Genomic DNA, 18933 nt, shown 5'->3' on the forward strand with positions numbered 1-18933 from the left:
CACTTTCACTGTCCAAGCTGGACCCCAAGAACTTTCAGATTTTAGCAATATTTTTTTAAGTTTGAACTGTTGGAGGATACAATGAGACCTTCAGAAATCTAACTGGCAATGCAAAGGTTGCTGTTACAACTTTATAACTGCCAGTATATTGCACCTTATAAAGAAATAAAGATTTCCCTTTATATAGCACCTGTCGTGATCTCAGGACTCCCCAAAGCACTTTACAGCCAAAAAGGAACTTTTGAAGTGTAGTCGCTGTTGTAATGTAGGAAACGTGGCAGCCAATTTGCACACAGCAAGCTCCCACAAACAGCAATGAGACGATGACCAGATAATCTGTTTTTAGTGATATTCATAAGTAGTTGTTTATACAAGCAGCAATGCAATAATATATCCAGGATAAGATAAAAAGCCCACCAGGCCCATACGTGCTGGCCTCCGTCCCTCGGACCCCTGCACACCAACCATCCCTCTTCTCCCTGCCCTCTCCCCTCCTGCGGGTTATTGAAGGACTACAAATATATCTGTCTGGAGCCAGTGAACAGAGGCTTAAGTTGGGTGGATGATATCCTTTGGAAACCTCAAGAAAACCTCAACAAAAACTTTGAAAACCTCCTTGTTAACTGCAGTGTTAAAAACAAATACATTTCAAAGAGAGGGAGAGTAATTGGATTCCTTAGCAGACCAAGTGAATGCAGTCTTTACAGGATTTATGCGTGCGGTGTCGGGGGGTGGGGGGGGTGGGGGGAAGGGATGGAGTGAAGATGATGGCTTCAGTTGTCCCACTGTTCAGCTGGAGGGAATTGCTGTCCATCCAACATTGGATATTAGACAAGTAGTCTGATATCACAGAGGCAGTGTTAAATCTCTAAAATCTTCCAGTTCTGACGAAAGGTCACCGACGTGAAACATTAACTGTTTCTCTCTCTACAGATGCTGCCTGACCTGCTGAGTATTTCCAGCATTTTCTGCTTATATTTCAGATTTCCAGCATTTGCAGTATTTTGTCTTTGTACTTATGACTATACCGGCTTAATAGTTTAGCCTGTGGCAAAAAAAGTGCACTATTTCGTGTGTCTCTCCACTACTAAAGTTACTCCCTCACCACACCACCCCAAATCACCAATCCGGCCTCGGGTGACTGTCTGTGTGGAGTTTGCACATTCTCCCCGTGTTTGCGTGGGTTTCCTCCGGGTGCTCCGGTTTCCTCCCACAGTCCAAAGATGTGCGGGTTAGGTTGATTAGCTATGATAAATTGACCCTTAGTGTTAGGGGGATTAAATACGTGGGGTTACGGGGATAGGGTGGGATATGTGTTGGTGTAGGGGTTACGGGGATCGGGTGGGATATGTGTCGGTGCAGGCTCGATGGGCCGAAATGGCCTCTATCTGCATTGTGGGGTTTCTGTGATTTCTGTGAATCAGTCCCTGTACATAACTCTTGCTAACTTCACCCCTCATCGTACCTATTGCAATTAATATTGAAACCTTCCTGTTCAGGCGACAGACAGCCAAGGAAAAAAGAAAGACAGACTTTCATTTATATAGCGCCTTTCATGAAATTCCAAGTCACTTTACAGCCAATTAAGTACTTTTTTGAAGTATAGTCACTATTGTAATATAGGAAATGCGGCAGCTAATTTGCCTACAGCAAGCTCCCATAAACAGCTATGTGATAATGACCAGATAATGTTTTTGCGTGTTGGTTGAGGGATACGTTTTGGCCAGGCCACTGGAGAGAACGACGCTGCTCTTCGAAATAGAGTCATGGGATCTTTTATGGCCACCCGAGAGGGCAGACGGGGCCTCGGTTGAAGGTCTTATCTGAAAGATGGCACCTACAACAGTGCAGCATTTCCTCCACACTGCACTGCAGTGTTAACTTAGATTTTGTGCTCAAGTCCCTGAAGGAGGGCTTGAACCCCCAACCTTCTGACTCAGAGGCGAGAGTGCTACCACTAAGCCACAGCAAATACCTGTTGCATTTTTTCTGCACAAAGTACTTGAGGTGGGTAGTTAAGAATCTATAGAGCAAACAAACATATTAGCTGAAGAGGAAGTAGAAGATTGGCTTCAAAAGAGTTCAAAAACTCTCAAGAGTAAAACTGAGTGTTTTATAGGGGTTGTCTGAACCCAGTTATTAAATTACAATCTTGTACTAAATGCTCTGCTATCCCAAAATATGCAAGTGCCAATAAATATATATTAGGAATCTACTTAATACACTTGCATCATCCAGACATGGGTTTGGCTTCCACATGTTATATAGAGTCTACAGCACAGAAACAAGCCATTCGGCCCAACTGGTCTATGCCGGCATTTATGCTCCAAACAAGCCTCCTCCCACCCCTCTTCATCTCACCCTATCAGTATATCCTTCTATTCCTTTCTCCCTCATGTACTTATCTAGCTTCCCTTAAATGCATTAGCTTCTTCTTAAATGCATGTATGCTGATGATACCCAGCCCCACCTCTCTATCACCGCTCTTGACCCCTCCACTGCCTCTGTGCTATTAGATTACTTGTCTAATATCCAATGTTGGATGAACAGCAATTTCCTCCAGCTAAACAGTGGGACGACTGAAGCCATCATCTTCACCCCATCCCTCCCCCTCAATCCAACAAACTCTGTACCCTCACCACCCATTCCATCCCCCTCCCTGGCCACTGTCTCAGGCTGAACCAGACTGTTCAACCCCAAGCTGAGCCTCTGATCCTATATCCTCTCCATCACAAAGACCGTCTATTTCTACCTCCGTAACATCATCTGCCGCTGCCCCTACCTCAGCCCATCTGCCGGCGAGACCCTCATCCAAGCCATTGTCACCTCCAAACTTGACTATTCCAGTCTTCTGCTGGCCAGCCTCCCATCCTCCACAAACGTCAGCTGACCCAAAACTCTGCTCTTTATCCTATCCTGCACCAAGTCCCACTCATCCTTGTGGACCATACATTTATCCAGCTCCTCAACACCACAAATTTAAAATTCCCGTCCATGACCTCGCCCATCCCCAATTCTGTTAGCTCCTCCAGTGCTACAACCCCTCATCCCTGAACTCCATTCCTCTCACTCTAACCTCTGAGCATTATCCCCTCCCTTCAGCCATCTGAGCTCCTCTACTTAAACTTCCCTGCCTCTCCAAACCTTCCCCACCCCCACCTAAGGCCCTGCTTAAAACCCACCTCTTTGACCAATCATCCCAACTATCTCCTCTTTAACTCAGTGTCCATCTTTTGATTAGACCTCAGTGACGCACTTTGGGGAATTTATTTTTTCCATTAAAGGCGTTGTATAAATGCAGGTTCCTGGTGTTACCTACAATGGGGACTTCTGACCAAATGAGACACAGTGGGCTCGATTTTGCCATTGGTGCGGGCTGGGGGCGTGTCAGCCACTTTTCGTGTTAGCCACCCGACTCCAATTTGATGTGGGAAAAATATGCGATTTTCCCCTAATTGGGCAATTGATTTCCAGCGTGTGGGAACCTCTGGCCCACTTAGTCTTTGCATCCTGAAAGTCGCCTCCGACGACGTCATCAGTGCTGCTGATTTAAGGCCTGCTAGCAGCCTTGCTTCTTCTGCAGACTGCAAACCTTATGCCCTTTGCTGTGATAGATTCCTCCAGCCAATATGTCCAGCAGTAGGCCAAAGTCTGCACCAAGGTTCGATGATGCCGCCCTGCAAGCTCTGGTGGAGGGAGCAAGAGGAAATAAGGAGGTGCTCTTCCCTTCCTCAGGGAGAAAGAAGCCTCCCCAGCAGACGAAAGCTGTGTGGATGCAAGTGGCCCAGGAGGTCAACTCTTTGTCTATGTGCCGCAGAACCTGGCTGCAGTGCAGGAAGAGGTTTCACGACCTTCTGCGCACTGGAAAAGTGAGTATGACTTTCCCATCACCCTCAATCTGATCCCCATTGCCTCTCCTCACCAGCACTCAGCTTTGACAACCCCTTCCTCCACATCCCACTTGACACTGACATCCCTACATCCTTACCCATTCCCTCTCTCTCTATGGTCACATTCGCCTAACTATTCGACTATGCAGCCCTCACACTATTTATCGCTGTGATGCTATGAAAACAACTTACAACACACAGGGAGGGCCCTTCATCTTGACACCTCACTCCATCTTTGTCTCCTTCTAACCATCTATGCTATGGATTATCTACACTCGCTCCTTCATTCTCACTCAAACTCCACTTCTCTCCCTCCTTGCAGGAAAAGAGAGCTCACATTAAGAGGGAAAGAGCGAGGGCAGGAGGAGGGCCACCCTCAGTAGCCCAGCTCAGCCCCTGGGAGGAGGCGGCCCTGGAAATCGAGGGAGTGGAGGAGGATGCGCAAGTGGGGGACGGACAGACGGGTGCATCAGAGCAAGCTGGTGACAGAATAGTTTATCATCTCTCTCATTGACATTGCATGAGTCACTGATAATGATTCTGATGCTCTAACAGATTGACTTTTGATCATCTGCAATATTCAATGTGCATGTAACCTTGGCCTCACATCTCTGACTCTTTCCTTTACTCCCCACAGGACCATCGAAAGCCCCCGTACCCACTATCCAAGAGGAAGACCATGAGCCTCAAGACTCCTCAGAGGAAGCTGCAACCTCTGAGGGCGCAGCGTCAGCAGAATTCAGCACACCCAGCACCAGCGCAGACACTCACACCTCGGTGGTACCTTCGCGAGATAGTGCAGTGTTGTCACCTGGTGTATCACAGCTCACAAGTGAGCATCAGCAGATGGTGGAGACAGGGACAGCAGTGGAGAGTCCTAGTCGGAGGGCGCAGAACTCTGCCAGCTCGGCTCAGCCGCATGTCGACCCTCTGCCTCCGGGTCCATCCAGAAGAACAGCGGTGCTGGAACTCCAGGAAGAGGTGCAGAAGTCTCTGGCAGGTTTTGTCTCCAAGGTCGCTGCGAGTGTGGAGCGAATGGAGGAGTCCATCACTAACATGAGCAGAGTCTTTGTGGAGACATTGGCGCATGAACGCATCACGACGGAAAGGATGGCAACCTCCGTGGTAAGGCTGACTACCATAAAGGAGAGGATGGCTACGGTAGAGGAGAGGATGGCCACACCCATGGAGGAGCTTAGTCGCCAGGGAATGGAAAACATGGGGCTCGATTTTAACTCAGGTGCGGGCTGTTGTCGTATTATCCGAATTTCGTGTTTCCCACACGAATCTAAATGGATGTGAGAGATTGATGCAATTTTAACTCAATTGGCCAATTGATTTCCAATGTGTGGGAAGCCTTTCCAAAGGGTTTTTTCATGACTGAATGTCCCCTCCGATGACGTCATCATTGCTGCTGCATTTAAGGTCCACAGCAAGCCTTGCTTCTTCTGCGGGCTTCCAAGCTTCCTCCATTTGGTGTCAGAGGAACCTGCAGTAAAGATGACAAACGGGAGGGCAAGAGCAGCTCCTCGCTTTGACAAGGCAGCACTGCAGGCATCGGTGGATGGGGCTAGGGCCAACAGGGAGGTCCTGTTCTCTTCATCAGGGAGGAAGAGGCCTCCCACTCAGACCAAGGCTGTGTGCATGCAGGTGGCTGAGGAGGTCAACTCCTTGGGAGTCACCCCCAGAACCTGGATACAGTGCAGGAAAAGATTTCATGACCTTCGGCGCATTGGAAAAGTGAGTATGAATTTCCCATCACCCTCAATCTGATCCCCATTGCCTTTCCTCACCAGCACTCAGCTTTAGCAATCTCTTCCTCCACATCCCACTTGACACTGACATCCATGCACCCTTACCCATTCCCTCTCTCTCTACGCTCACATTCACATAACTATTCGACCATGCAGCCCTCACACTCCCTATCACTCTGATGCATGGAACACAACTGACAACACACAGGGAGGGCCCTTGGTCTTGCAACCTCACTCCATCTTTGTCTCCTTCTAAGTATCTATGCTATGCAATCTCTACACCCACTCCTTCATTCTCACTCAACCTCCACTTCTCTCCCTCATTGCAGGAAAAGAGAGCTCACAACAGGAGAGAGCGAGCCAAGACAGGAGGAGGGCCACCCTCAATAGCCAACCTGACCCCCTGGGAGGAGGCCATCCTGGAAATCATGGGCATTGAGGATGATTCGCGCGTGGGGGATGGACAGACGGGTGCAACACAGCAAGCTGGTGACAGAAAAGTTTCCCATCTCTCTTTTTGACATTGCATGAGTCGCTGATAATGATTGTGAAGCTGTAACAGATGGACTTATGAGCATCTGCAAAAAGCTATGTGCATGTAGCCTTTGTATCACATCTCTGTCTCTTTCCTTTACTCCCCCACAGGACCATCACAAGCATCCGTCCCCCCTAGCCAGGAAGAAGAGGCTGAGCAGCCAGACTCCTCAGAGGAAGCTGCAACCTCTGAGGGCGCAGCATCAGCAGAATTCAGTGCACCCAGCACCAGCGCAGACACTCACACCTCGATGGGACTTTCGGGACATAGAGTTGTCAGCTGGTGTATCACAGCTCACAAGTGAGCATCAGCAGATTGTGGAGACAGGGACAGAAGTGGAGAGTCCTAGTCGGAGGGCGCAGGACTCTGCCAGCTCGGCTCAGCAGCATGTCGACCCTCTGCCTCTGGGTCCATCCATAAGATCAGAGGTGATGGAACTCCAGGCACAGATGCAGGAGTCTCTGGCAGGTTTTGTCTCTAGGGTCGCTGTGAGTGTGGAGCGAATGGAGGAGTCCATAGCGAACATGAGCAGAGCCTTTGTGGAATCATTGGCGCATGAACGCATCACCACGGAAAGGATTGCTACCTCCGTGGTAAGGCTGGCTACCGTAGAGGAGAGGATGGCTACGGTGGAGGAGAGGAGGGCTACGGCCATGGAAGAGCTTAGTCGCCAGGGTATGGAAAGCATGGTCATTGTTCAGAATAGAATTACATCTCTTGAGGAGCGATGGGCATCTATTGAACAGATAAACCAGACCTTCATGGAAGTCCTTCTGAGTAGGACTGCCATTGCAGATATGGATCCCCATGGTCCCCCTGATGTGCAGCAAGGTGCTCTCCAGCCACTTGCAGGCGCTGAGGGGGACCTGACCCATGAGAGGGAGGTTGGTGGCAGACATCAAGGAAGTGGGGGCACCTCTCCAAGCACTCACACTTCCATGCCACTGCAGAGCCCTCGGTCAGAGCCTCACCGGAGTCAACACCCAAGTGAGACAGACGTCTCAACCCCTGCACAGCCGCAGGAGCAGCAGACTGTTGACGAGCCCTCACAGGCTCACAACCCCAGAGGACGCCCGCCAAAGGTGTCGAGACAGGAGCAGCAAGAAAGTGAGCAGGGGGCCTCCACATCTGCTGAAGCCACAGGGGAAGCACCATGTAGGAGCACGCGTAAGAGGAAGATAATGCACAAGTAGTTACAACGGTAGTCACTTGGGTGAAATGTTATGTTTAATGTTGAAAAGCCATCAGTTGGTTATTGTCATTAAAAATTCTGATGTCAACTGTTGCAGTTGTGGAGTGTGTCGTATCACTAATGGGGCTTCCACATTGAGGGCTTAGGATGACTTGCAACCCTCAGTATGGTGGTCAGAGTGGTAGGAACCGCAGGTTCTTGGCCATTTTCGATGCTCTGGTAAGAAGCTGCAAGGCAAAAGTGCTTGATTGGCTAGGCTAAACAAATCTGGCCAAGATGAGTGCATGCCTTGCATCCCGGCCAGCAATGTGCTCGCATGCTGCTGGCGCTGGTTGATGCGTCTCTGCAAGCTGGTCGTTGTCACTCTCCTCCTCCTCCTCCTCCTCATCTGAGGAGGCTATGTGATGAGCCACTTGTTCCTCAGGCATCTGCAAGCCACGATGCTGTGCCATGTTGTGAAGTGCACAGCAAACCACGACGATTCTGGAGACCCTGGCTGCTGAGTACTGCAGGGCTCCACCAGATCTATCCAGGCATCTGAAGCGCATCTTCAGCAAGCTGATGGTTTGCTCGATTATGGATCTGGTGGAAATGTGGCTCGAGTTGTAGCGCTCCTTAGCTTCATTGAATGGGCTTCTCAACGGCGTCATTAGCCACGTCTTCAGGGGATAGCCCTTGACTCCAAGTAGCCATCCATTAAGTTGGTCTGGCGGACTGAAGAGCAGAGGCACACTAGGCTGGCGCAGGATGAAGGAGTCATGGCAACTGCCAGGGTACTTGGCACAAACATGCAAAATGTCCTTCTTGTGGTCACACACCAGCTGTACATTGAGGGAGTGGAAGCCCTTGCGGTTGACAAAAATACCTGGATTGTGATGGGGTGCCTTAAGGGCCACATGTGTGCAGTCAACGACGCCCTGCACCCTTGGAAAGCCTGCCAGATTGTCAAACCCAACCGAACGCGCAGTTACACTGGCTTGATCCTTGGATAAATGGATGTGATTGTGCGCGATGGCAAAGAGGGCATCGGTTACCTGCATGATGCAAGTGTGTGCAGCCGCCTGGGAGACGCCGCTGATGTCTGCTGCTGATCCCTGGAATGAGCCTGAAGCAAAAAAGTTGAGTGCGGTGGTGACTTTGACGGCCACTGGTAAGGGGTGTCCACCTGCTCCTCTGGGCTCCAGGTCTTGCTGCAGCATTGCGCAGATGTCACCCATTACCTCTCGCGAAAGTCTGAGCCTCCTTTGGCACTGCTGCTCAGTCATGTTGAGGTAGCTGATCCTCTGTCTGTAGACCCTGTTTGGGGGGTATCTCCTGCACCGACGAGTTTCCATGCGCTGGCGCCTTCTGGCCTGTGCAGGTTCAGGTGGGTGAGCAGCTGCTTGGAGCTCCTGTTGTTGCTCCTGCAGTTGGTGCTGCTGTTGTTCAGGGTTCTGCTGCTGCCGCGGCTGGTCTTCATCCGAATCTGATGTCCAGGAGGAAAGGAAATAAATGGTTCCCATGCTTCTGGTATATACCTCAGTTGAGGAAGTGCTCATTCAAGGTGGGGAGAGGAGTTTCCCAGGAGGTCACACTGGAGATGGGTGTCAGGCTCCAAACTTCCACAGCAATGAGTAGGCCTGTTAAAATTTCCCCCAGACCTGAGACAACAAAGTTCTGCCACCTGCAAATGATGATTGGTGAAAACTCCTTTTTAATGGTGGAGCTGCAGCTGTTAGTAAGCAATCCACTTGTGCTGCCGCCAGGTTTCACTGGCGTGTTCCAGAGGAGGCGTGCAGCACGTGGGAAAACTGTTAAAATCAGAAAGGCCTCTCAAAATGGGATTATAGAGGCACTTAACTGGTTGTTAAGGGTCTTAAAGGCCTATCCCGCCTCTTGGAGGCGGGATGGAGACGGGGGCAGAAAACTCACATGTGCGAAAATTGCTCAGAGATGGGATCGGGCCCGCCCGCCAGTTTTTGCGATTTTAACACCTCACACACCTCCAATCCCATCTTCTCGGGCCTGGCAAAATTGAGCCCAGTATCTCCAGCATGTTATGATGTTGGATCGCCATCAACTTCCGAGAGTGTGTGATTCTGGTCAAACCATACTGGCAACATACCCAGGTTAACATAAATAAGTAACTGATGTCCATGAAAGGACATCCAGGGTCTGACGAGAGAAAAGTCACGAGTTTCATTATATTGCAACCCTTTCAACGAATTTTAAGGTTATCGAGGAGATGAGTAAAAGATCATGGCAAACGAACAGAAAGTTGAAGACAGTCTCAATGTGGGTCATTCGTACTTTCAGTGGTGTGGATGGGATTAGAAAGCAAATAGCTCAACTGGGAAATGAGGCAACAGGCAGAGGGTTTGAGTGAGAGGAGAAAATTAAGAGAGGCAGATCAGCACAATCCTAGCAGCCAGTCATAAAGCAGCATTAACAGAGATCTAAGAAGGAAAGGAAAAATTTGCAGGACTATAGGAAAGGAAGAGGGGAGCAGGATTAATTGGATAGCTCTTATCAATGGGCCAGCACAGGTACGATGGGCCGTATGGCTTCCTTCTGTGCTGTATAATCCTAAGAACTAATCATACTGGGAAATGGAAATAAATGGGGAGAAGAAAGGAACGTTTTTTCTTATTAAAAATGAGTGATAGCGAGTTTGAAATACTGGTAATTACAATACTCAATCAACTAGCTTTCGGTCTTTGATAAAGGGGTTAATTAAACAGCACTGGGAAGCTATGCATCCTGACTGTGCAGGAAGAACTATATCCATTAATGCAAAAACTAATGTCTGGTGGTCAAAAGCTTTTCAGCCTTTAAGACTGCTTTTATTAATTAACTTTTGCAGTGGGAGTTGAGGGAGCCTCTTTTCTTTCTAATGTGCAGACTGGGACCATAATATGCTCAAGTTAAGCTGGTTAGAACCTGCTCAACTGTTGCTACTACTCAATACACAGCACTTAGAAAGTCTTTTGATTCTTACTGGTAGACCAACTGCATTCATTTTGACATCGGTAATCTGAGTCATATTTGAAATTGTCTTAATAGTTCCTGACCTCGACATGGAGGGACAATATATTCCCCAATCTTTGGTATTTGTTCAATGCTGCAAGTCAAGAGAGGAAGCAACAGGACTTCAAAGATATGTAGGCCCCTGATGGGCTATTAATGGCACTTCTCTTTGGAAACCATTTAGTCGCGCACGTCATACGGGATCAGTAAATCCCAGCTGCCTACAAAGCCTTTTCAAAATGTCCAACCGCCAGAGATTGCATTGAATGTGGGCCCTGCCTGCAGTCAGTTTATGCGCAGGGAGAGTACTTTACTATCCATCCACCTGTACACTGAATTTAATCCACTTGTCACAACAGGAGGTTTGTGCTCACCTCCTGCTTCACAGTCCCAAGCAAAAAGACAGAAACAGGTGGGAGCTCTCAACTCTCAAATTCACAGCATCTTAACTTCCCATCGGCAGTGCACAGAAAGCATATCTGAATCCCTCATTTGTTGATATTATATATATATATAAACTAGCTGAAGTGCCCGGCGGTGCCAAGGCTTTTTTGAGGGCATGTTGTTGTTGGAAGAGAGAGAGCGAGCGACTGGGGGGGAAGAGAGAGAGCGACTGGGGGGGAAGAGAGAGAGCGACTGGGGGGGGAAGAGAGAGAGCGACTGGGGGGGGGGGAAGAGAGAGCGACTGGGGGGGGAAGAGAGAGAGCGACGGGGGGGGAAGAGAGAGAGCGACTGGGGGGGGAAGAGAGAGAGCGACTGGGGGGGGAAGAGAGAGAGCGACTGGGGGGGGAAGAGAGAGAGCGACTGGGGGGGAAGAGAGAGAGCGACTGGGGGGGAAGAGAGAGAGCGACTGGGGGGGAAGAGAGAGAGCGACTGGGGGGGGAAGACAGAGAGCGACTGGGGGGGGAAGAGAGAGAGCGACTGGGGGGGGAAAGAGAGAGAGCGACTGGGGGGGAAGAGAGAGAGCGACTGGGGGGGGAAGAGAGAGAGCGACTGGGGGGGAAGAGAGAGAGCGACTGGGGGGGAAGAGAGAGAGCGACTGGGGGGGAAGAGAGAGAGCGACTGGGGGGGAAGAGAGAGAGCGACTGGGGGGGAAGAGAGAGAGCGACTGGGGGGGGAAGAGAGAGAGCGACTGGGGGGGGAAGAGAGAGAGCGACTGGGGGGGAAGAGAGAGAGCGACTGGGGGGGAAGAGAGAGAGCGACTGGGGGGGGAAGAGAGAGAGCGACTGGGGGGAAGAGAGAGAGCGACTGGGGGGAAGAGAGAGAGCGACTGGGGGGAAGAGAGAGAGCGACTGGGGGGAAGAGAGAGAGCGACTGGGGGAAGAGAGAGAGCGACTGGGGGAAGAGAGAGAGCGACTGGGGGAAGAGAGAGAGCGACTGGGGGGGAAGAGCGAGAGCGACTGGGGGGGGAAGAGAGAGAGCGACTGGGGGGAAGAGAGAGAGCAACTGGGGGAAGAGAGAGAGCGACTGGGGGGAAGAGAGAGAGCGACTGGGGGGGAAGAGAGAGAGCGACTGGGGGGAAGAGAGAGAGCGACTGGGAGGAAGAGAGAGAGCGACTGGGGGGAAGAGAGAGAGCGACTGGGGGAAGAGAGAGAGCGACTGGGGGAAGAGAGAGAGCGACTGGGGGGAAGAGAGAGAGCGACTGGGGGGAAGAGAGAGAGCGACTGGGGGGAAGAGAGAGAGCGACTGGGGGGAAGGGGGTGAAGGGGGGGAGGGGGTGAAGGGGGGAGGGGGGATGAAGGGGAGGGGGAGGGGGGGAGGAAGGGGGAGGAAGGGGAGGGGGAGGGGAGGGGGGGAGGGAGGAATGGGAGGGGGAGGCGGGAGGAAGGGGAGGGGGAGGGGGAGGAAGGGGAGGGGAAGGGGGGAGGAAGGGGAGGGGGAGGAGGAAGGGGGGAGGGGGAGGGGAGGAGGAGAGTGGGGAGGGGGAGGGGAGGAGGAGAGGGGAGGAGGAGAGGGGGGAGGAGAGGGGGGAGGGGAGGGGGGAGGGGAGGGGAGGGGGAGGAGGAGGGGAGGAGAGGGGAGGGGATGGGAGGGGGAGGGGAAGGGGGGGAAGGGAGGGGGAGGGGAGGGGGGGAGGGGGAAAGGTGGGGGAAGGAGGGGGGGAGAAAGGGAGGGGAGGAACCAGCAGACCCTCTCCCCTCTGCCGGCGATGGCTCCGCTGAGCTCCCTGCCACCGCACGCACTGACATGGCCCAGCCGAGCGCAGCGCCCCGGTCAGCCCGAGCCCCGCCCCCCCCCCCCGAGGCCGGGCCTGAGGCGGCTTGAGACGGCCGATTGCGGCTGGCCGGGCCCAGTTGCCGGGGTAACCCTCCTCCCCTCTCCGCTGTCCCGATCTCCGGGACCGGGCCTGGGCCTGAGCGGCTTGAGACGGCCGATTGCGGCTGGCGAGCCCGGTTGCCGGGGTAACCCTCTCCGCTCCCCCCTCCCCCTCCCCTCCCGAGCCCCGCCCCCCCCGCTAACCTGCTCGCTTCCCTCTGCCCGCGCTCTGTGGGCCCTGTGTGGAGGTGCGCGTGCGCCGTGCAGCGCGAGCGCGAATGAAGCGCGAGCAGCTTGCAGTGAGCCCAGCCAGCCTTTACCAAGATGGCTGGCCGCTGGTTCGGAATCGGGCCCAGCGGGACGGCCGATGCGTAGCTCGGGCATGGCTGGGCAACAGACGCCCAGGCTTCGAGGCCTGCCTGCAGAAACGGTGAAAGGTAGGAAAATTATAGAGGTTAGAGAAAAGATTTACAAATGAATTAACTTTTTTTAAAAACAATTTGTGTTTTTAAAGCAACTTTTTTTTTGCTGGAAATGTAGATTTGAAAAGAAACACGCAGAAAGCGGGAAAAAGTAATGAAGAGTTTGGAATCAAGATGGCGGCCACTCACCTCGGTTCAGAATGATAAGGCCCGCCCACACATGCACCGATTGGTCAACCGTCAGGTCACTGAAGTGTAGGATTGGTCAATCGTCCTGTCACTCGACTGTAGGATGGCCTGCCCGCACATGCAATGAACCCGCCCCTGTGACGCAGCGATTGGTCGACCGTCGGGTCACTCGACCGTACGATTGGTCAACCTTCACGTCACTCGATGCTAATGAGCGGATAATGAGTGGAATTTTGAACGTTTTTTGGATACCGTCAGCACAATTTTTGTCCGACGAAAAAGTAAATACACCTACAAGAGTCCCCTAATGATGAGCTTTCTTTTGATATAACACATGTGTAGGTACGCTCTATAACTTTTGATTGTATAGCCGGACAGACAGACAGACAGAGAGACAGAGAGACAGAGAGAGAGAGAGACATACTCTTATATATATATATAGATAAATAAAAGGACAGAAGTACAGGTAGTCCAGTGGCCATACTCTTGCCTCTGAATCAGAAGGTTATAGGTTCAAGGCCCACGCGAGGAAGGGAGAGAGATAGAAAGGCTTAAATTTATATATCGTCTTTCATGACCTCAGGACGTCTCAAAGCGCTTTAGAGCCAATTAAGTACTTTTTGAAGTGTAGTCACTGTGGTAATGTAGGAAATACTATGTAAATATTGTAGCCACGTTGCGCACAGCAAGATCCCACAAAGAGCAATGTGATCATGACCAGATAATCTGTTTAATTTGAGTGTATAATCTAGGCTGGCACCTCAGTGAAGTACTGAGTGATTGCTGCGCTGTTGGAGGTGCTGTCTTTTGTACGAGACAATACATTGATGTCCAGTTCTCAGTCTCAGGTGGATGTACAAGGTCCCATGGCACTACTCAAAGAAGTGCAGAGAAGGTCTCCCCGGTGTCCTGCCCAACATTTATCCAGCAACCAACAACACGAAAAGAAAAGTTATCTTCTTGCTGTCTGTGACCTTGCTTTGTGCAAATTGGTGACCGCATTTCCCTTCATTACAACAGTGATTGCACTTCAGAAAGTACTTCGTTGGCCGTGAAGCGCTTTGGGACATCCTGAGGACATGAACGGCACTATATAATGCAAGTTAGTCTTTCCATTAGGACTCCATTTTGGCCAACTGTTGTTTTTTTTTAAATTGAGTCATTTAAATAGAAAGTTCTTTCTGTGAATTTATTTTCTGGAATCTGAAAGGCTTCAAGGCAGCTGGAAATCGGGAAACACCTTATACTGAACACCTGAGGGGGGAAGTACGCGAAATAAAAACATTGACCTGCCAGGTAGTGAGGGTCACACAAGCCTCCGTGATACTTCTGCATTATAATACATCATATAATGGTTTGGAGAAGACATTTACTAAACTATACGGGTTGGAAGGCAGCGGCAAGGTGGGTGTTAAAACAAACACAAAATTTCTATGATTCCTTTTAATCGGAGTGTTAAGTCTGTGTGTTATAATGAGAATTACTACACAGACCACAAGAGTAAATTTTAACAGGTCTTTACTAGTCGAAGGTCAGGGCGGAACTGCCCAATAAATCATTACACAGCACTTATATACCGGTGTGGTCACCACCGGTATTACAGTATACAGCAGCCAAGATAAAGTAGTGCAACTCTTAAAATAGTTCTCTTAAGGTGGAACAGTTACATACACCACAATCCTCCCTTTTTAGCTTAACAGTATATATTCCCCAGTAACATAACATAATAACACAACTTCATGTAAAAACAGTTCACAGATTCAGTCTCTCTGGAGGCTTCCTGACTCGGTCCGGATAACGCCTCGGTGGTGTCGTAGTTTTCGGTGGTGTAGTAGGTTCTTTTGGCAAGGTCGATTCGGCTTGAATGCCAGTGTCGGGTTCATCTGCTTCCAGTATCACCGGATCGGAGGTAGATACTATGGGTATCTCTGCTTCATCATTAGGCGTATAGAGTTGTGGAGTAGGTTGTCCCTTTTCGGATGACTCTATGATCTGGTCAACATGGCACCTTATTATGCTTTCACCAATGTCCACGGTATACATCAGCGGTCCTAGTCGTGTGCAAATAGTTCCAGGCTGCCATTTCTCGGTACGGTAGTCCCGGGCCAAAACTTGTTGACCTATCTGGAAGGTTCTAGTTGGCCTTTCATTCATGCCTTGAAATTGCCGGTTCTCTACGTCCCTTCTGATGTTTGGCTTGATCAAATCCAGCCGGCATCTTAGTCTTCTATTGAAAAACATCATGGCGGGAGTTTGGTTTGTAACCACATGTGTTGCATTCCTGTACGCCAACAAGAAGTTATCGACCTTATGTTGTAGACTTATGTCTTCATTACCCATGGCCTTTATGGCCTTCTTGAAGGTCTGGACAAACCTTTCAGCTAATCCATTGGTGGCGGGATGGTATGGGGCGGACGTGTAGTGCTTAACCCCATTATTTTTTAAGAACTTCCTGAATTCTTCGGACACAAATTGCGGTCCATTATCAGAACAGATCTGTTCCGGCAGCCCATTCCTGGCAAATATGGTCCTTAATACTGTGATGGTTTTTTCCGTGGTGGTGGAGGACATCTTTATTACCTCCGGCCACTTGGAGTGTGCATCCACCGCGATTAAGAACATTGAGTCCATAAATGGACCAGCAAAGTCGATATGTACCCTTTGCCATGGAGATGAGGGCCACTCCCATGGATGTAGAGGGGCTTGTGGTGGGGCGTTTTGGACCTTCTGGCATCCTAGGCAGCTCTTGGTCATTTCTTCGATGTCTCCATCGATACCTGGCCACCACACAAACGCTCTGGCTAGGTTCTTCATTTTCACTCCACCCAGATGCCCCTCGTGAAGCTCCTTTAGCACTTTATACTGGAGTTTGGGTGGAATCACCACTCTGGATCCACACATCAAGGTTCCTCGGCACACTGACAGCTGTTCTCTTCTTTGCGAGAATGCTGGCAACAGTGGTTCGCCATGTGCTGGCCATCCCTTCACCGTTAAATCGTAGACTCGTGAGAGAGTTGGGTCATTTCTCGTTTCCTTTTCAATGGTAGAATTTGTTACTGGTAGACATTCCACTATGGTTGAGTGGAACAGCTCCACTGGGTCCACTGTAGGCGCCTCTTCTACCGTTGGCAACGGTAGGCGCGATAAACCGTCAGCATTCCCATGCTGTTTTGATCCTTTGTATTCTATGTCATATTGGTGTGCCCCTAGGAAAAGGGACCACCTCTGTAGCCTTTGCGCTGTCATAATGGAAACGCCCTTTTTAGGGTTGAATATGGATACCAACGGCTGGTGGTCTGTCAGCAGTGTAAACTTCTTGCCCTGCAGGTAATGATTAAACTTCTTTACTCCCCACACAAGGCTGAGAGCCTCCCTATCTATCTGAGCATAGTTGCGCTCAGCGGAGGTCAATGATCTGGATGCAAATGCAACTGGCCTTTCCGAGCCATTTGGCAACTTGTGTGAGAGTACTGCTCCAATACCATAAGGAGAAGCATCACAAGCTAAACGAATAGGTAGCGTTGGGTTGAAGTGAGCCAACACTGTGGAAGCACGGTGGCATAGTGGTTAGCACTGTTACCTCACAGCGCCAGAGACCCGGGTTCGAATCCGGCCTCGGGTGACTGTCTGTGTGGAGTTTGCACATTCTCCCCGTGTTTGCGTGGGTTTCCTCCGGGTGCTCCGGTTTCCTCCCACAGTCCAAAGATGTACGGGTTAGGTTGATTGGCTATGATAAAAAATTGACCCTTAGTGTTAGGGGGATTAAATACGTAGGGTTACGGGGATAGGGTGGGATATGTGTTGGTGTAGGGGTTACGGGGATCAGGTGGGATATGTGTCGGTGCAGGCTCGATGGGCCGAAATGGCCTCTATCTGCACTGTGGGGTTTCTGTGATTCTGTGAACACTTCCTCTGAGGTGATCAATGCCTTGCTTTTGCGAAAGGCCGTCTTACAGTCCTCGCTCCACTTCCATGGTACTTCTTTCTGCAAAAGAGCATTCAGCGGGTGCAGCACCGTGGATAGATTTGGCAGAAACTTATGGTAATAGTTAATCAACCCTAGGAACGACCTCAACTGGGATACATTTTCCGGAGCGGGAGCCTTCACAACAGCTTCGATCTTGTCAGGTGACTTGTGCAGCCCCTCCTGGTCAATGACATGACCACAGTACGAGATCCGTTTCTGAAAGAACTCACATTTCTGGCGATTAACTCGAAGGCCATATTCCTTCAACCTGGTGAGCACCAGTTTCAAATTTGCAAGGTGTTCCTCATTGTCATCTCCTGTAATCAGGATATCATCCAAGTAACATTGAGTGCTTGGAATTCCCTGTAATACCTGCTCCATGGCCCTCTGCCAAATTGCTGGAGCCGAAGCCACTCCAAAAACCAGTCTATTATATCGATACAAGCCTCTGTGCATGTTGATTGTGAGATACTGGCGCGACTCTTCCTCAACTTCCATCTGTAAGTACGCTTGCGCCAGGTCTATCTTGGTGAAGTGTTTCCCGCCAGACAATGAAGCAAAGATATCCTCAATCCGCGGAAGCGGATATTGCACTGTGTGAAGCACCGGATTAACTGTGATCTTGAAGTCTCCACAGATGCGGACCTTCCCCGGTTCCCCTGGCTTGTTACTCGATGAACGCTTCATGACGGGAACAATGGGCGTGGCCCACTCACTCCAGTCCACCTTAGACAGTACTCCTGAACGTTCAAGCCCTTCCAGCTAAGCTTCCACAGCAGGTCGTATCGCATAAGGTACCGGTCTGGCTTTGAAAAATTTTGGGTTTGCATGTTCTGTAATCTTGATTTTTGCCTTAATTCCTCTCAGTGTTCCCAGTCCCTGTTGGAACACCTCTTTAGCCTCATCCAATATTCTGGACAATCGTTCAGGTTTGACATCTTTTTTCCCGGAATCTACCGTTATTGCTTTTAGGGAGTGCCAGTCCATATTTATTTTCCTGATCCACTCCCGTCCCAGAAGTGGTGGACCTCCCTCAGGTAGTACATATAAGTCCATTCCTTGGTGTTCTTTGCCCTTGTGTATCACCTTGACTTTTATCTTTCCGATGGGGTATACTCTTTGCCCCGTGTATGTCTGCAATACTATCTCCGTATCCCGTAGGGGAATAGGTGTGAATAACCTTTTGTAATCTTGCTTATTCATGACCGTCAACACCGATCCGGTGTCCAATTCCATCTTCACTTGGACTCCTGCTATCTGCAGTGTGACCCATATAGTTTGTAGGTCAGCTTCCTTACTCACATTGTGAATTCTCAGACTACCCAGTTCCTTGCTGTTGGAGTCTGAATCCGAATTCTGTTCATCCGAACTCTTCTCAGCCACCTCATGTACCTTTCTGCACTTTTCCTGCGGTGACTTTTTGTTGCTGGTCTTCTTTCCTGACCGGCATACTTTAGCTATGTGACCAAGCTTGCCACATTTCCTACATTCCTGGTTTTTAAACCAGCATTGGTTCTGATCGTGTGTTGTCTTCCCACAACGATAACATTTCGTTGTACCCAAAGTCATTTGATCTACGCTGAGTACCGCTGCCTTCAGCTGCATTTCCGCAGTGCCTCTCGCTGCGGCTTCGTGCGATGCTGCAATAGTGACAGCCTTATCAAGTGTAAGATCATTCTCTTCAAGCAGCCGCTTTTGTGTTCCTTCTTTCGACAATCCACA

Source organism: Somniosus microcephalus, chromosome 15 (genome assembly GCF_052327205.1).
Source record: "Somniosus microcephalus isolate GS21.2 chromosome 15, FLI_Smic_1.0, whole genome shotgun sequence".
Lineage (NCBI taxonomy): Eukaryota > Metazoa > Chordata > Chondrichthyes > Squaliformes > Somniosidae > Somniosus > Somniosus microcephalus.